Source organism: Protopterus annectens, chromosome 6.part0 (genome assembly GCF_019279795.1).
Source record: "Protopterus annectens isolate FY-2018-M chromosome 6.part0, PAN1.0, whole genome shotgun sequence".
Taxonomy (NCBI): domain Eukaryota; kingdom Metazoa; phylum Chordata; order Ceratodontiformes; family Protopteridae; genus Protopterus; species Protopterus annectens.
The window spans coordinates 60,376,011-60,392,254 of NC_056737.1; positions in this window are offsets into that span (position 1 = coordinate 60,376,011).

Sequence of the window (16,244 nt, forward strand, 5' to 3'; positions counted from 1 at the left end):
ACACAGTCGCACAACACCACACTCATAACATAAGCCTCACTGTACCTACCCCACCACTAACTGGGAAAACTACTCGTGTACCAACACATTAGCTCAATAGTTTCTGGAATTCATAAACACCAATGCCCTGACTCAACATATCCACGCACCCACCAGGTTCAACAATATCCTAGACATAGGCATTACCAGCCTGAGTGACTGGTGCTCCACACATGAAGCCAACTCCTCATTGGTCCGATCAGACAATGTGTTGAGCACTGTTGATATCCACATCCCGCACCTACCCCCATTAAGCAAACCACAGTATAATATGTCTACAAGGCCAACTACATGCTTCTTAATGCAGAGATGTGCAGATGGACAATACTGTTACAACTGCTGAATCCTACACAAATGCACTCTATAAGCACTTACAGGAGTGCATGGCTTGTGCTATCCCAAACAGAACCAGGAAGCTATATTCATAATTAACTAAACCAATCTGGTGGTCCTCTGCCATAAACATATTGTACTACAGGAGGAAGACGATGTTGCAAACGAGAGTACAATACGATGTGTGGAGGAGATCCCTGGCCAGCCTCAGTAAGAAGGTGAGATCCCTTATACGATCCTCCAAAGCTATCTATGAAAACTTTAATGCAACTAATACTAACAACAACCACAGAGCCTTTATGTCAACAACCAGATCTGCTCTGAGTTACAGCACAAAGGCACGAACATTACAGAAACAATGGATATTGGCAACATCCTGGCAGATCCCTCTCAAAGCTGCATACTCTGAAGGCAATATCACAGCATCCATGGGACTGGACAACATCCCAGGCTGTGTTTTTACATGAACTTCGGATAGTACTGTCTTCTCACCTAAGCACCATGTTCAATAATAGCCTCACATCGGGCATAGTGCCCCCTGAATGGCGCACAGCAACAGTTATCCCACTCCACAAAGGTGGTGCCACAATGGACCATGGGACCTATTTCCCTATAAGCCTGACTAGCCTGGTCTGCAAGGCTATGGTGCACATCATGGATCACTGTCAGAGATATTGGGTACCTCCCAACCTTTGACCCCTCACTGTTTGGCATTGTTAAGGCCGGACCATGCCTCCTAAACCTGGTGAGCTTCTTAGAGACAGTTACCAAGGCATTAGAAGAGGGTAAGGAGGTCCACACAGCCTACCTAGATCTCTCATAGGCTTTCAACACCATTCCTCCTTCTGTTATTATCAACATACCTATCTACCTGAACATTAACCCCTATGTCATGTGATGGTTTGCAAAGTGGCTCACGGACAGAACACACACAGTAGGAGTTGCATACCCTAGGTCCGACTGTATACCAGTTACAGCTACTGTCCCCGAGGGCTCAGTCCTAGGACCCCTCATGTTCAGTATATACTTCTCTGATGTACAGACAAGCACAGGAGGGCTTTGGCTGAAAAGGTTTGCAGACGACTGCAAACTAGGGGACATAATTGTTTCCCCAGCTGTTACAGACACCCTCTGGAAGGGTCGCACTGAGACGGATACCTGGTGTTAATATCATGGAATCAAGCTGAATGCCTAAAAGTGCATAGTCATCCCCTTTGGATATACCTAATTACTCACGGACTACCACATAGGTGCTAGTCCCCTACATACAAAAAAGGTATTATGGTATCCGGAAACACAAGTAGATAGCAATCTCTCCTTCAATACCCATAATGACAAGGTGGTTAGAATATCCTTCTACATGGCCCTCCTAATCTCTAATGGGTTCGCATCCAGATCAGAGGGGCCATTGTGACTCTTCACATGTCATATCAGACCCATTAAAGGATACTACACCCCATTTGGGATATACCGTACAAGACAACTGCAACAGCTTGGAAGACCACACCAGTACCACACCAAGAGGATTACTGACCTCAAACAGATGACCTATGCAGCCCAACCTATGAAACTCCAGCTGTACTCAGTTGCATACCGCATACTCACAGGTGATCTCTGCTTGACATACAAGGGCCATGTCCAACCCTGTATTGCTGGATATGCTCCACCTAAACAGAAGCCCCTGAGAGCCACATGCTCTAGGGATATACACCTAACCACAACGATGAGTAGGATGTGCTGAATGGATAGATTCCTAACCCAGACCCCCCCCTATGATTTGGAACGTGATTCCAATGTAAATCAGGTAGGGCCCCTCAAGAGCACTCTTCAAGGGAAATGTTGCTATGTGGATGGGAGACAGACATGTACCCAGGGATCACTGCAGTGGATCTGCTGGACAGAGGCACAGGGAACTATTGGCTGTGCCATTCAGAGGCACAGGGAACCAACCTATGGGGGTGGCAAAAGACAACACACGCTAGCTAGGCTTACAGATACCCTTGGTAAGACAGCCTAGTACCTACCTTTGCATATATTACATGTCTTATGCGCATGGATAGTTAAATAGCTCTTCCATTTTACTTTGCTATCATGCTGATAAACTGTCGGCTCACTAAAAGACATATGTATCCTGTTATTGTGTATTGCAAATGCCGACTGACATAACTAATGTTTGCCTACCATTACAGTAATTCTATGTAGCTTGTAATAAATATCTGCCTACAATACTGTACATTACACAGTTATTGGCACAATATCCCACAATGCATAGGTTCATAGGTTCATAGGTAGATACTAGGCTATCTGCCCTAGGGCATTTATAAGCCTAGCCAGAGTGTATTTGGCTTCCACCTCCCTATTAGATTAGCCTACTGTGCCTCTGTAAAGTAGGTCACAAAAGGTACCCTTTAAGATTAGTTTACTGTGCCTCTGTCTAGCAGGGACACAGAAGAGATCCCAGGGGTGAATTTGCGATTTCCCATCCACGCGTCCAGATTTTGCTTGAAGAGGGTCAGTGAGGGGTTATGTCTAACATGAATTGGGATTCTATTCCAGAATGAGGGGAGCCTCTGGGAAATGAATCTGTCCCTCCAGCATGTCCTATTTATTTTTGTGATGAGGTTTAAGTCCCTGGAGCATGTAGCTCTAAGGGACTTGGATTTTTTGAGGTGGAGCAAGTCCATTAATTCTGGGTTTGACATGGCTTTGTACGTCAGGCATAGATCACCTCTGAATAGGTGGTAAGCAACTGAGTAGAGCTGGAGTTTCTTTAGTCGAGCTGCATAGGACATCTGTTTGTAGCTCATGATCCTCTTGGTGAGGTACTTTTGGGGTCTCTCCAGTTGCTGCAGGTGTCGGGTAAGGTACATCCCAAAAGGGGCATTGTATTTAATTATGTGCCTGATGAGTGACGAGTAGAGGGGCACAATGACCTCTCTTGATCTAGATGCGAACCCTTTTGTGATAAGGTGGGCTATATAGAAGGTCTTTCTAACCACTTTGGCAACATGATTATCAAAGGAGAGATTACTATCTACGTTGGTCCCCAAATCTCTAATTACTTCTTCCGTACTTAATGGATTACCACCTATGTGGTAATTTGTGGGCACCTTTTTTTTTCCCAAAGGGGATGACTATGCACTTTTTAGCATTTAGCTTGAGGCCGTGGCTCTGGCACCAAGCATCCATCTCTGTGAGACCCTTTTGAAGGATGCTTGTGTCAGCTGGAGATTCGATTATGGCCCCCAGTTTGCAGTCATCTGCGAACTTTGTCAGCCATAATCCCCCTGTGTTAGCCTGAACCTCAGAGAAGTATATACCGAACAAGAGAGGTGCCTGAACTGAGCCCTGTGGGATGCCACTTGTAACTGGTTTGGATTTGGACATGGCACCTGCGATTCTGACCATGTGGGCTCTATCCCTGAGCCAGTTTGCAACCCATCTTGTGATATAGGGGTTGATATTTAAGCTGGTAAGCTTATTTATGATGCCCGAGTGGGGTATTGTGTCAAAGGCTTTTGCGAGGACCAGGTAGGCTGTGTGGACTCCCTTGCCCTCATCTATGGCTTTGGTAACTGTTTCAAAGAAATCAACTAGGTTTAAGAGGCAAGATCTGCCCTTAACAAAGCCGAATTGGGTAGGGTCCAGGGTCTGGAGGCTCCCAATGTCTTTGTTTATGAGTTCCATGATAATACGCTCCATAGCTTTACAGACCAGATTAGTCAGGCTTATGGGATGATAGTTCCCGGGGTCCGTTGTGGCACCACCTTTGTGGAGTGGGACCACTGTAGCTGTACGCCATTCTTTGGGTACATATCCTGTAGTAAGGCTAAGTTTGAACAGTGACTTAATGTGAGGGTTCAGTTCTTCTTGGAGCTCATGTAAGACACAGCCTGGGACACTGTCCAGTCCCATAGATGCTGTGTTTTTTGATTTGGAGAGGGCAGCTTTGACCTGTGCATCTGTGATGTCAGGCAGGTTACATTCAGTTGGGATAGGCATTTGCTCCTTTGGGGGGGAAGGAGGGGAGAAGTTTGCACTGAATCTGTCAGCCAGGATGTTGGCTATGTCTGTAGGTTTGGTATATTTTGTGCTGTTGTGCAACAATTCAGAGCATATCTGGGAGTTTCCACCCATATTCCTGGCATAACTAATGAAGGCCTTGTGATTATCTTTAGTGACTAGGGCAATTTTTCTTTCGAAACTGGCCTTTGATGATTTTATGAGTGATCAAAGTTTCTTGCTAATACTGATCAGAGATGCCTTCCCTTTTTGGGATTTTGCTCTGTCATGTTGTAGCTTCCTCCTTCTGTTGTATAGCTTATTTATGACCAGGGTCCACCAGACAGGTCTCCTGTTTTTGGAGGAGTGAGTCTTGGTTTTATTTAGGATAGCACGATCCATGCATTCCTACAGGTGCTCATAGAATGCATTTGTAAAGGATTCTGCGGATTGGGCTGTATTTTCCTCTGGCCCGGGGGCTTTGAAGGATTCCACCTCAGTCTTATGAAGTGCAAAGTTGGCTTTTGAGAAATTCTTTACTGTGATTTCTTTGGCTGGGGGTGGGGACGGGATATGGATGTCTAGGGAAATTTGTCTATGGTCTGATCTTACCATTGAGGGGTTTACCTCTGGTGTGGAACATAGAGTCCCCATGTTGTTGATTACCAGGTCCAATATGTTGTTTCCTCTTGTGGGAGTGGTGACCAGTTGTTCCATCGTGTTAGAGTTTATAAATTCAAGGAACCGTTGGGCAAGGGTGCTTGGGATTGAGTAGTTTTCCCAGTCAATGTTTGGGTAGTTGAAGTCACCCAATAACATAGTGTTTGCAGAGACATACTTGCACAGTGGCCTAACCTTCCACATGTTATTCTCTGTATTACACCCATACATGTGGCTACAGTTACAATATATCAACATATACTATTCCCTGTTATAGCACATACTTGTTGGACCAACCCTGCCACTGACGTCAGCTAGTGAGGAGTATTTCTGTTCAAAGCCCTTATATAGCATCCCTTGTGGTGTATGCAATGTTTGCCTTGTGACCTACATCAGTACACACAAATACTACAAGTGTGACTATGCTCAACAATACATCACTACAAGATAACTGTTTCCACTGTATGGATTGCATGCACTTTAAATACTACATAATGGTACTACATACACAGACATGCTGACTGTTCTACATACCTTATTCGTAGCTTGATGTATCGTTAACAGTTGATTCAATCCTTTTTGGTTTGTGTTTCAATGTTATTTGTAATGTTCCGCTAGTATATACGGATGGCTTGAATGTGTGATGACACATCCTTTTCTAGTTACATATCGGTAACATGTGGTATCCTGTCCACAAATTGCTGTTGCAAAGTAGTTAATTGGTTGCACATCAGCTGTGCTGCTACTCCATTAGCCGATACCATGGCAACAGTGGTGTATAAGTGAGTACTCCTTTTAGGGGTTGTCCATCTGCCTTACTTTCAAGGGAGACAGCCTAGATGTGTTATTGCGATATATTTCAACAGCTATATGGAGACACACAGAGATATATTAGCATCATGACTCCTGTGCACTGTGTGTAATGGCTAGACAAGTTAGTTCTACATGTGAGTACAGTTGTTATATTTCGGAACAGTGCCACTTATGCAGGGTTTGTTTGTACCTGATACTTCTGCAGATGTTTAAGTCTGGCAAGGATGTTTGGCCAGCTCAAGGCCGTATGGCTATGCATGAACTGTTATGTGGTGTACAGTGTGCTCACCAGACATCTTTGATTTGGTGTACAAGTGTAGCATACTGTGCTGTTACTCACTAATTGCTAACACATCCCGGTGTATGCACAACCCTCTGAAACGGGATTAGTGCAAACAAACCCTATTACATCAGCAGCTGTTCCATTGTACAACAGCCACTATTTCACTTAGGGCCATGTTAGTGTGTCTCTGAAAAGGTATGTTAAGGCCTCTGTAGCTGTAGTACAGTGTGTGAATGATTTGTGATATTATTACAGTTTGTATTGTAATATGATTGGGTGTGGGGGTGATGGTGGGTGTGCATAGCAAATGCAGGTGTGTAGGAATTCTTTTATACATAATCGCTATGTGCGTGAGGATTCCTTCCCTATGTGAACACCTATCCTTTTGTGGACTACTACAATGGTATTTGCAGGCTGATTCATTAAGGCACTGTTATGTGGTTCCTGTATAGCATGAAGGTGATGTTAGTCCTTGAATCCCTTCGGTAATAGATCTGAATGTAATAACGTGTTGCTACATGATAGCTGTGTATTTCTGTCATAGGTGTTTGCAGTCATCATAGTTGTGTTGGTGACTGACCCCCTTTGGCTAGTGTTGCCACCTTTTCATATGTCCATAGTTGGTCCTTTTCGGGACACACATCTGATTTTACAGGCCGAGACAAACCCACGGTCAGTACAAGGGATAGAACTTTCCTTTCCTGCCTAATTATAAGCTTATTCTTGTAGCAGTTTAGTAGCTTATCCTGTTTCCTGTACCATGTAGGTACTTTAGATACAGAAATAACTATTGTATGCAACTATTACAGTACATATGGGATATAATTATGTCCTATAATCCCAGGACATTTGCCACGTTTAATATATTTGGTCAGGACACAACCGCCCAAAGAGGGAGTGTCCCTCGCAAAGTGGAACAGGTGGTAACACTATCATTGGCTCATGTCCATAGCACATATTTGTAATTGTGTATAGGCATATACTCTCCATATCCTTTGTTCATAAAGGTTGGTAGTGGAGGAATGTGTGATTGCTATGGCCTGTGTTATACATATATGTGAACACTTCAACTGCTGTATAAGGGAGACCAACAGAATTCTGAAACCACAGTGTTCCGACGCACACAGTCCAGGGAACAAACTTCCATACCCCACATTACCGACATCGACAGTAACTCGCGAAGGTAACACGAACATGGAACACACACATGCACACACAAACACACAGCTACCCAACTCACCCAAACAAACCATCCTACACTATGTATGAGCAGGTGGCCAAGTCCCCCTACAAACCCCATGTAGGTGCCTGCGCCCCACACATCACCCACTACTTTAATATTCTACATCCTAGGTCACGTAAACAGATGCACAAAGCTAACCCACAACCACACATTACAGTCCCCCAACAACACACATCACACACAGAACACACATTTACACACACTACAGCCCTAAGAAACACACGTACACACAGTAACCTACCCAAACCGCAACACCAGAAGCACTGACTAACTGTCCATTAACACCGTGAGATTACACCTCGTGCATCTGGTGTTTCAGTACTGTGTTCTTTCGGACCTTAAGCCTCAGGATTACGTGCGTCGGTATGTAAAGCAGTCAGAATGTGGTAGGTATCCTATTTATATGTACCTCCATGGTTATGTAGATGTTGTTAACCTATCTATATATCTACATATAAATGTATATCCCCATATATCGACATATCTCTCTCTCTCTCTCTCTCTATAAAGATATATATATATATATATATATATATATGATTCTGTGTAAATATATATATATATATATATATATATATATATATGTAACATACACCTTTCATTGTGTACATGCCGGTTTGTCCTATTTCAACACATTCCTACTTTTTGTGTTTTATCCTGTCAGTATACACGACTGCCATTGGTACATCTCAGGTAGCTTAGTGGTACATTATTATGATGAATGTGTACATGGTTGCATGTTCTAATCCTGGCAGTGATATCTTACCTCTCAGAGCAGGCACTGGTAGTGCAAGGGTAATGAATGCACACTTCAGTGGTTGTGTTTTCCACATGTTTATTATTCTGTGGAGAACTACCTATATATGCAAGCTGTGCTTAAGGTATGTTATGTAACATGTACATATCTGTGAAGATCCTGTCAGGGATACTTCCCATTATTTGGAAACACATCCCTGATTACATTATACAAAACCCCTCACTAACACTCCGGGGAATCCTTGCAGAGTGGGTGGTGAACAGTAACTACACCCCAGGGTTCCCGCAAGAGGCTCTGCTCTACAGAGGGAGAGTTAGTTGATCGATGGGGTGGTGACAGCAGACACGTTTTGCCTATGCTTATGAGTGGCCTCAGCGGTTGGCCAAGTACCTACCTATGTATCTATGAACCTGTACATACAGTATGGACACATGCTGATAGCTTAATATACTGGTCAGGTATTGACTTACCTTGTGCCAATGGCGGTTGTGTATACAATAGTTGATGGCTACCTATGTAGGATGCACACAGTAGACCACCTATACATGACAATTTACAGATGGTTGTGTGTGTCTGCCATCCATGTTTGCTGTATGTGCAGGTGGAGAAAGGTGTCAGTCCATGAGTGCCTACACTGTCAGTGTGTGTGCTATACGTTCTCTCTTTGCCAAGGCATGGGCATACTGGGCATGCCTCTGTCTGCCTACTGGGGCTAGCACAGGGTGTTCGTGGTCTGAGCCCCCCCCTGTGCCTGTGGGTCCCTTGGCAATGGTGGTGGGCTGTGAGGGCCTTCACCATTCTGTCCCTGCTGCAGCTGTTTCCGCAGAATCATATTGTGTAGCATGGCACATACTATGAAGATGTGGGCACACATTCCTGGAGAGCACTGCAAGGCTCCACCAGATATGTCCAAGCAACGGAACTGTGATTTCAGCTTCCCTTGACATACAAGGGCCATGTCCAACCCTGTACATCTTTACATGCTCTATGATGATTCTGGTTTCTGCGTGTGCCTCATTATGGCGTTCTTGCATGGCTGTGTGTGCATTTCTGATGGGTGTTATCATCCACGGTTCCAGTGCATAACCAGCATCCCCCATCAGGTGGCCATATGGGATGTCTCCCCTGGCAAATACCTGATACAGCTGTGAGGCATGCCAGATGTGGGAGTCGTGATAGCTTTCAGGACTGCTGGCACACACATCCATGACAATGCCCTGGGCATTGCACATGACCTGGCAGTTGATGGAGGGGAATCCCTTGCGGTTTATGTAGTGCCTACCCTGCTCACCGGGTGGTGACTTGATGTGTATGTGCGTGCAGTCTATTGCACCCAGTGCCTCCGGGTAGTCCACCACATGGTGGAAGAGACGCATATTGCTGGCCAACTCCTCCTGCATTTGAGGGAAGTGTATGTGCTCATTGGCATGTGGTAATATGGCATCCAGGTACTGGTGGAGTACCCTGGATGCTGATGCCTGTGAGATCCACATGATATCCCCAGTTGGCCTTTGAAAGGTACCTGTGGCTAGTATTCTCAAGCTTACACATACCTTTGTGTCCATTGGGATGGGTTCCCCTCTGTTACTTCTGGCTCTGAGGCGTGGCTAGCACAGCTCAACAAGTTGCTGTATGATGTCCCTGTCCACCCTGTAATGCTCTACTATCTCTAGATCATGTAGCCCCTGGTAAGTTAACCTGGGTCTGAACACTCGTCTCCTCCTCCGGTGCCTTAGATGGTTGTCAGCATCATCCTCCACAACACCGTCAGTCTCCAACACATGCTGATGAATCAAAGCTATGGCAGTCCCTAACATATACATATTAAAAGTTCCCCGTCTGTATACACCAATGGTGCAGAGTGTCTGGGAATACACAAGTGTGTGTGTGTGGCTTTCACACCTTATACTGTTGTGCAATGGATGTGCTATTCCAGCTGCAGGGTATCTTAATTATTGGTTTTACAGCAGGTACTGCTATTGTGGGGCCTTTGGTGTTGACTTACGCTTGTCTGCAGTGATTCATCTATTGCCCTTTACTTCTATTTTCAACCCGATTCACCTCCCATTGTCAGGCATGAATCCAGCTGCTGCCTTTCTTGTTTTGTGCTTCCACAACCCAGGATTGTGTTGAGAAATGTGTTATGTAGCTGATCTACAGCAAGTTTGCTTTGTTCTGCTGTGACAGTTCTCTTTTCTTTGCTGTATGGCATCTCCCCTTTCCTGTTCTGCAGGTAGCTGCTAGCAGCCTTGTTAGCTGTTGTCTATGGCCCACTGTGAATTTCTAGGTGACAATTACTCATTTGTACTCCAATTACCATGCTGCAGCATTTCTTATTGTCTTCCCGTAACCTTCCTGTTTCACCTAAGTTGTGAGCCCAGTTTCTGGCTTTTGAGCGCATTTTCATCCACAGTCACATACACTTTTGGTCACCTTGTGTGCTCTCAGCTAAGCATAGCTATGGCTAGGTACACAACCCTATCCTGTGGCTTTGCTTAGCAACAGGCAACCTGGATTACCAGTGCTCCAATATACTCACAACTATGGAGGCGCACACCTCTCATGATGTCATGTTTACCTCCAGGCCACTCCTCGGTGTTGCACTGCTGCACTGTGTGGTACACCTTTACGCAGGTGGGACGTTTGCGATTCAGTATTACTTGACTCATTTGCATGGCATTGACTACTAATTCCTAGTTACCATGCGGAACACTGTCACAGACCCTTAACAACCCTTGCACCTTGGTTGTGGTGTAGCATGTGTACCATTGACTATTGTGGCGAAATCATGATTTGTGTTACACTGCAGTTTTATGACATCTAAATAAATTTTCCTTGTGTTCCCGTTTGCGAACCCATGCACTGCGGTTGTACTTTGCGTTAGTGTGGCCATGACATGAAATGTATTTTTATGTGTTGTGCATGTTTTTTTATGCCATTGGCTGTATATTTAGCCATTGGCATATGTCAACATTGTAATACGTAAGTTTGGTCCACTTTCATGGCTCCGATGTTCTGTTTGAAAAAATGTAAACCATTTTTTTGGTTTACATTTCTGCATGCTTACGCTATGCCTGCACCACTTCATGAATTACTATATACCTTCAATTGCATGCTACACTGATGTACATGGGGTAATTAGCATACAAGCGCCATGAGCTGTGCAGCTCTGGTGTATGCTGGTAGTGCATGTGGAAACAGCTCTTACCTGAATCGCTCGACGGCCATATTTGGTACTAGATCGCTGATGCTACTCCAGCGCATGGCGCAAGCTTCATGAATCCTGGGGAATAAGAAAAAACAAGAGGATTTACTACACATATTATATAACTTGATCTTGATGAGACCTGTCTTTTTCATGGGTGAATCCGAGGAACTGATGTAACCATACATGAAAATAGAAAACAAAAAGTGTAATGTAGGTAAATAGAATGTTCACTATTTACAGGCTTTAGCATAAACTCTATATTATAATGTAATAACATGCAGGATAAAAAATATGTAAGTAAAATATGCATTATTTAATTATGCTTGTATTTATTTTTTTATTCATCTGTTGCATTCATAATACACATCTAAATATTTCTTCTGATAGCACACACACATACACACACACACACACACACACACACACACACACACACACACACACACATGGATACAAAGGCATTATTTGCCTTTTTTTGTAGGCCGGGATTCAGTAATCCTCTATGTAAGACTAAATAAGTCTTACACGGAAACTGCAGCCTAAGAGTATGACGTCAGCACGCCATGCATATTCATGAGGGCATGCTGACTCAACTCTAAGGCTAACATGGAGCATGCACGAGTGCAGGGGGCATGTCAGACTGCCCGAGGAGTCCAAATATCCATACCCCTGCAAGTGCCTAAATCTGCAAATGTCACTAGACATGAGCGAGTCCGCTCAAATGTGTATATCCCCAACACTACACTCCCCCACATTCTAAACCCCTGCACAAATATAATAAAATGTAAAACTTTTTTTTTTTTTATTCCCGATATAGATGCCTGTATTTGCACGTGTGTGCATGGGTTTGCCCATTGCTTAGCTACAGTTAGCAGTTTAGACATCGAAGAGGATAATAAACTACTTATATGCAAATTAAGCCAAATAGCAATAGAGTAGTGGTAGAGCCTTCGCACAAAGAGGAGGCATTCCTGGTTTAAGTCCCACCACTCCTCTTTCCATTTTCTGTAGGAAATCTGTGCATAAAAATAATTCCTGACATTTACCTTTGAAATTTTAGTAAAATGCATTGAAATAGCCTATGTAGTAGTGAACGATATTTTATATATATATATATATATATATATATATATATATATATATATATATATATATATATATATATAAGAAGGTGAAATGTTCATGCATACTGATGAATGCATAAGCAACGTATCGTAAGCAATGTGAAGCACTGCTAAGCAAAGTTTACCAGTATTAAGCACAGTTAAGTATAATTGCTCATAGCTTAGCACTGCTTTAACTAGCTCAATGGCTTTGCATGTAGCTGCACATCGTGCCAACTAGCGCAAACAAAACATGTTTGTGCGGAGCTGCACACTGTGGTAACTAGCATAACGTCAGGCAACGTCGGCAATGTCAGGCAATGTAGAACAACATAGAGCAACGTCGAGCAATGTTGAGCAAAGTTGAGCAAAGTCGGCTAAGCACAGCCATACCTCCTAGCCGGTCTGGCCAGTAGTAAAATAAAAACAATGACAGGCCTCGACCCCAGGATACTGTGCACCATAATCACAGTACTAAACCACTAAGCCATGACAGCTTTTCATATGGATGCACTTCCAACATACTCATACATATCAATGGAAGTTTACCCATTGCTAAGCAGGTTTGCTTTTAGCTGAGATTTTTCAAAACCGGCCAATCACAAATAGGTGCGGGAAATGAGGCATATTTAAGCTCCATAGGTGGGAATAATTGCCATAACTGGTTGTAGCTCCCATCTGCAGAAAGTATGGCTGGTGTTGGAGAGGGCTCTCATTTTCGAGCACAAAGGTGTTGCATTGAGGAGTCAAAAGTAATGGTTTGGCTCCTCATCCATCATCATGATGCAGGACTCCTGCAGGGCCAGTTTTAAGGCACTGAGTACAAAGCTGAAGCCTGGAGCCGTCTAGCACATGATCTCACCAGTGCCACATGCGTCCCTCAGACTGGTAAGCAGGTAAGACACCACAACTCAGACCTGAAGAGACGCAAGGAGGACCGACTGAACCAGTGGATACAGGAGGCCCGTGAAATGGAAAATGCCCCACTACTGAGTATGTAGCCATGGAATGAAGTACGTAAGAATTGCTATTGTAGTCTATATTATGGATAGGTATGTCTCAATATCCCTTCATTTACTTCACAGCTGCAAGTGTCCATGCTACGAATCAGCAAGCCTATGCAGATAGTCTGCTAAGGCTGCACCACCAGGCAGGTTAGTAATTATTCTGCATGTGTTGTCATATAAAAGGAGTGAGAGAGCCTGAAAAAGACTGTTGTAACCCATTAATAAAGGTATAAGTGTTGAATAACTTCTCTGCATGTACTGTTTTATAAAATAAGTGAGAGAGCCTGAAAAAGAGTGTTGAAACCCATTAATAAAGGTATACTAAGTCTTGAATAATTTCTCTGCATGTACTGTAATATAAAATAAGTGAGACAGCGTGAAAATGTGTTGTAACCCATTAACAAAAGTATAATACGTCTTGAATAAAAGTCTTCTGCATGCACTGATATATCAAATAAATGAGAGAGCCACTAGAAAAGTGTGTAATGTAATTATTCCTGGAGTGTGTCCGTGTCACTTTCTTCGATATGTTGTTGTACCCTTGCATTATAGAAATAGTGCTGTTGTATTAAGCGCAGTCAACCCACACTTGGGTAGGCCCATATAAAGTAGATGAAGGGAGTGCCAGTAGCTGTTAAGCATATATACAGTCCGCAACAGTTGGTTCATGGCCGGCATGTACAGGTTAATCTGGCACATGAGTAGTTTGTTATTGTGTTCCCTAGAAATGTCAGTGTGCTGCTAGAAATGTAGGGGGCTGCTAAAATATACCTGATAATGTCACCTGAACACATCCAGATATGTAGATATATAAATATAAATGAAATATATAAATAAGTAGCAGTAACATCTGCATCCTGGACAGTTTGTATGTCAGATACAGGTCAGGTATATAAAAAACTAGCAAAACCCATTTCACAATTTAACGGACATTGTCTAGTGTAATAATATATGTAGGGGATATATATCTGCAGTCAATAGGAATAGTACATATAAGTTGTTAATGGAGGTATCTTTTTACACCCTACTGTATGTGCATAAACAATGCAATTCCACACCTCAATGGGTATGTCTAATCTCAAAACATTTGTTGGGACATATATGTCCTATTGGTTTATAAATATCTGCATTTACTTTGATGCATGTGCCCTGTTCACATACCACAGTCTTGGTGGCCTGTTGCCACCAATCAATCCTGCATGCTGTTGGAATGTCCACTGTTGTTCTATATATGCATGTGTTATGCTTGCTGTTCAGCTGTTGGAACTCTGGTGTGTTGGGTTAATGGGAATACTACTGCCTGCTGTTACAACTAATTTGGAATGCTGTTAGCTATTACTAACCCATATTGTCATAGAATGTATGGGAAGGTCGGTCCCAGCAGACCCACCTGTCCCACCTCAGCTGGCGATGGCACCTGGCACCAGCAGGTCCAGTGCCCAGCCCGGGACCTCCTCCTCCGTTGGCCCTGTGCCACCTTCAGGTGGAAGTGCTGTAGGGGATGGAACTCATCCCCCCGTGCAAGCGTGGTTGGAGGAGGGCCATCTATCACCCTCCGAATGGTCTGGGCTGAGGTGAGTAGGGAGATCGAGCGTTCAGTCGCTGATCCTCTATGCCAGCTCGAGGCAAGAGTGGCATGACTCATGGGTGAGCCTGCCCCTCATATGCAGCCCCCAGCACAGCCACCCTCTGGGCAGTAAAGGTGTAGTGGCGACTGCCCATGGGTGGGGATCTCAGTTCCACTGTTGTCATCTGTGGGCTCATGGGCTTGCGATTTCCAAACATCCTTCCCCGTCAATGGTGTTCACCCAACCCATGTGTCATATTCCTCCCCTGTATGCATCTTGTTTGTCTTGTCTGTTTACCTCCCCAACCTACCTCCCCAAATATACCTACTTCCCCTACCCCACATTCCACTCTCACCTGAAAAAAAAAATGGGCAATCTGCTCCCACAAAAAAAATTACGCCCCATACATAGCTGCCCATTTTGCACACATGTCCGCTGGACACATAAACTGAAATTTAATTGGCAGGACAACATACTTTTTTGTCCTCACCCCTCTCTCAGGGGTGGAAGGTTTCAAATTTCCCTCCAAATTTCAAGTATATGCACAGCTGTTGCTGTTAAAGAAATGGGCAGCTATGGACCTTCGCTACACCCGTCCTGCACATCCCTAGCTGTTTACCCAACTGTCTTTCCCTCTTTGTGCCCCTTTTTCACCACTGTCCTAGCTCCCCATTTTCTTTGCTTTCAAAGAAATGAGCACCGGGGTTAGCGGGAGTAAGCACTTTTAAGCAGTAGTTATCAGGTTTGCATGGGTGCGCGCTTGTGTGCACTTAGCTAAGTATTGCTAAGCGTTGTGCAAACCCGCGCAAATCCACTTACAACTGCTTAAAACTACCTTAGTCACCCTGCATGTGAGGGCCCTTGTTATGCTCAGCAGCAAAATAAAACACCACTGTCAGTCTCGAACCCCAGCCCTTAGACATACTAGACGGCATGAAGTACCACTAAGCCACAGTAGATATACAGTAGGCTGTTGCTGAAATATATATATCATGCATCAGAATGAGTGAATGTAAAGGAAAGAAAGGAATGCCATAACACAAAACCTGTTCTGTGGAACTTTACCAGCAGTTGTTGTGGAATTGCATTACATGACTGTGATAACAGTACCAGCCATTCTAGCAGCAAATAATGTTACAGCAGCACTTTACAACCCCCACACAGTATCATAGCAGGACAATCCCCACCCAAATGTACAAAATACCTGTGTGTTCAAGGTCCAGCAAGG